The 3,552-nt window shown below is 39.7% G+C and overlaps 1 pseudogene; it reads left to right on the forward strand.

The window, feature by feature from the left end:
* Positions 1 to 229: 229 nt before the first annotated feature.
* LOC131516135 (small ribosomal subunit protein uS11m-like) lies at positions 230 to 776 on the forward strand (annotated as a pseudogene).
* Positions 777 to 3,552: the final 2,776 nt, after the last annotated feature.

Below are 3,552 nucleotides of genomic sequence, written 5' to 3' on the forward strand. Positions count from 1 at the left end.
ACTCTTGGTTTCCGGTCAGGTCATTGAGTTCAAGCCCAAGTCCCAGCTCTGCGCTGACAGCACGGAGCCTGCTTGGGATTCTCTCTCTCTCTCTCTCTCTCTCTCTCTCTCTGCCCCTCCCCCCCCCTCTTTCTCTCTCTCTCTCGAAACTAAATTAAAACCTTAAAAAATAAATTAAATAAATAAAATAGTGATATAGGACAGGTTCTGATGGAGGTCAATTCAAGCCATGCAGGTGGTAGGAAGGACGGGCTCTTTGCCCTTGTGGTCATGGGCTTGGCCACCAACGCCCAGAGTTGTGGCCAGGGCGCCAGCCTCCATCATCCACACAGGCACCCAGCAGCTACAAGATGCGGTGGCCAAGCAGGAGGTTGAGGACAAAGGCGGTGGCTCAGGCTTCGAAGAGCAGCAGCTTTAGTCCTCCATTTCCAGGACAGGAATGTTCTCTAACGTGGGCATGAAAGAAATTCGAGGAGATCCCCATTGCATACATCAAAGCATCCTATAAAAACATAAAGATGCAGGTGGTCTCTGCCATGTGCCAGTCCCTTGCTGGCACTTCCTGAGGCACAGAGAGGTCCCGGAATGCCAGGAGAGTTGCGAGCATTGCTGCACAAACAGGGCTAAGTGCTGTGAGAAAGCTGAGGGAAGGGTGTGATCCATACCTCAGTGGTGGTAAAAGGCCCCATGGGGGGCCTGGAAGTGATCACATTCATAGACAATACCCCGCATCCCATACAATTGGCTGTCACCCCAGAAAGACTGTGAGCCTATGACTGAAAGGAAGTCTGCCCCTGACCTTGACCTCAAGTCCCATCTCTGGCTGGACTTCTTGAAAATATGTTGCTGTCAGAGCTCTCTCCTGAGAAGGACTTGCTGGAGACCTCGCAGTGAGTGAGGGGTGAGCTTTACCCCTTTACTGGTGACCTTGCTTGTTCCTTCAGCTGGAGCTGAGTATCCAGTGTGACTCAAGGGGAGCCACAGGGCAGCTGTGGCCCAGATGTCAGCAGTAAATGCTGCCTCTGCTCAGCACAAATAAAAATATCGCTACCATCTGTGGAAAAAAAAGTAATAATAAAATAGTGATACAGCATTAATATATAATTAAATATTCTATTACTTACTCTTCAATTTGCCAAGAGATATAGAGTATTCAGTGTTATCAGTTCTAAACCAACCTTTGGAATGAACCAAATCTTTCAACAGATAAGACATACAAAAGATATAATAAAATTAGGATTGAATATTATTAGTGCATTTATTTCACTTTTCTTTCTCTTTCCCCTTTCTATTACTATGATCATTCAGTATTATACTGACATGGATTCTAATTATTTAATTGTAAGAGTGAAAAATTTCCCACTTTTTCTTTTGGTAAATAAGGAAACTGAGATATTGTATACATGAGTTGCTTAAAATCACACTGTAAGTTAGTAGAAGACATGTTATTATTATTATTTTTTACTGATTATTGGGGGGGAATGACTCTTCAAGAGAGAGCTCAATTAGTTCTCCAGTTTCCAGCAGATATATCACTTTTACAACAACTTGAATACAGTTTTCTTGTACACGTAATTAATATAATTAACTGTATATATACTTCTTTATATATGTAATTAACATGATTAATACACTAACAACAGTGTACATAATTGACAAATTAGCTTACCCATTCATTTAATAAATATTTATTAGACACTAGCTATGTGCCAGATTTTGTGATTTATTAAAAAAATTAGTCAACATGAAGGTACACAGGCATTTAGACACTCAATTCAATCTAATTCTTTTATTTCTGGAAGTTTCCACATGTGTTAAAGTTCTCCAGAGAAACAGAGTAGGAGATATTTATGATATTTATTATAATGGGTAGGTTCACATGATTTCTGAGGTTGACAAGTTCAAAGGTCTGCGGTCAGGAGGCTGGTGGCCTAGAAGAGCCTATGGGTATAGCTCCAGTCTGAGTCTGAAGAGCTGAGAGCCAGGGGAGCTGATGGTGTAGTTTTAGTCCAAAGGCCAGTAGTCTTGAGGTCAAGGAAGAGCTAAAGTTTCACTACATCTACAAAGGTAGGAAAAACTTATGTCCCAGCTTGAAGGCAGTAAGGGAGGAGAAATTTCTTCTTACTCCTGGGAATGTCAACCTTTTTGTTTTATTTAGGCCCTCAACTAATTGGATGGGCCCAACCCACATCAGAGAAGACAAACTGCTTTACTCAGTCTATTGAGTTAAATGTTTAAGTCCTCTTAAAACACCCTCAGAGACACAACCAAAATAATGTTTTAACAAAGGTCTGGTCACCTTGTGGCTTGGTCAAGTTCACACATAAAATTAACCATCATACCACTTTCCTCAGCAGGAGTTAAATGGTGCAGTCTTGTGAAGAGAAATATTACCACTAATATCCTTTGAAACACTAAACTTGGTCCTTTTGATTACCAGATTACTTTAATAATTGGTTAAAAAATTACCATTAGAAGTAGGGCAGTGATTGACAACAGAACAATCAACTAATGATTGATATGGGTAATATCAGTCAAGCTGATAGAACACTTGGGTCCTTAGGAAGCAAATATGAGTAAAAAGCAGTATGAAGGACATTGCACTCTATTGAAGAAATCAAAATAAGAGGCCACAGAAGACACACTTTACTGTAGAAAACTGGTAATCTTTAAGTATTTAAAAGCTGCTGATCTCCGTACTTCAAGTGAAAATTTTACAGAACATAAACTAAAATACTCAGCTGTGGAATGGGGCTATAAAATATGCAGTGAGAATATACTTTTAACTGGATATTCTAGAATGTTCCTGGAAAAGTTCCTTTTTTTTCTTTTTTTTTTAAGCAGGAAACACATTCCTCTCCATCTTTATCTAAAGATCTAGAGAAAATTCCTCTTTCTGTTCCAGGTGACCCAAGGCAAGTGTGTGATAGAAAGTTTGTCTTCTTGAACCTTTAAACCAGCTCTCACTGCATCTCTCCCTACACCTTCAGGTGGTCTATCTCTTTGGCATTCTCCTTTATCTTCCCCTGCTGCCAGGTCGGGTTGTCATGGAACTCATTTATACCTTTCTTATTCTGGATAAATGCTACCAGCTGTTGCCAGGAACTACCTGCCATTAGTAATAACTCATTAGACTTGACAGTGAAAAGCTCTCCTACCTGGCAAATGCTAGCTCGTAGACTGTATACTGATGAATCCATTTGAATCCATTTTCAGCCAGTGGGTGAACATGAATTAGGGAACTATAGAGTGCCTAAGATCAGCTCATTGTATAACTCTCATTACTTTTTTATGGGCTCACCCAGCATGAAAATCATTCATTAGCAATGAACATATTTAATTGTTCTTTCCAGTTCATCCCTTTGTACCTCTTAAACAGCTTATTCTGGCTGGTTACAAACCTGAAATCTAAAAGCAGATGCTGCCTCTAATTGGGAGATTCAGGTAGGGTACTGAAAAAATAAATAAGTAAAAAATAAAGAAACATACTTCTTTTTATGATTTTATGTCAGCCATTAATTGTGTCTGAAGCATGAGGAAATGAATAAATGA

Source organism: Neofelis nebulosa, chromosome 1, assembly GCF_028018385.1.
Source record: "Neofelis nebulosa isolate mNeoNeb1 chromosome 1, mNeoNeb1.pri, whole genome shotgun sequence".
Classification (NCBI taxonomy): Eukaryota; Metazoa; Chordata; class Mammalia; order Carnivora; family Felidae; genus Neofelis; species Neofelis nebulosa.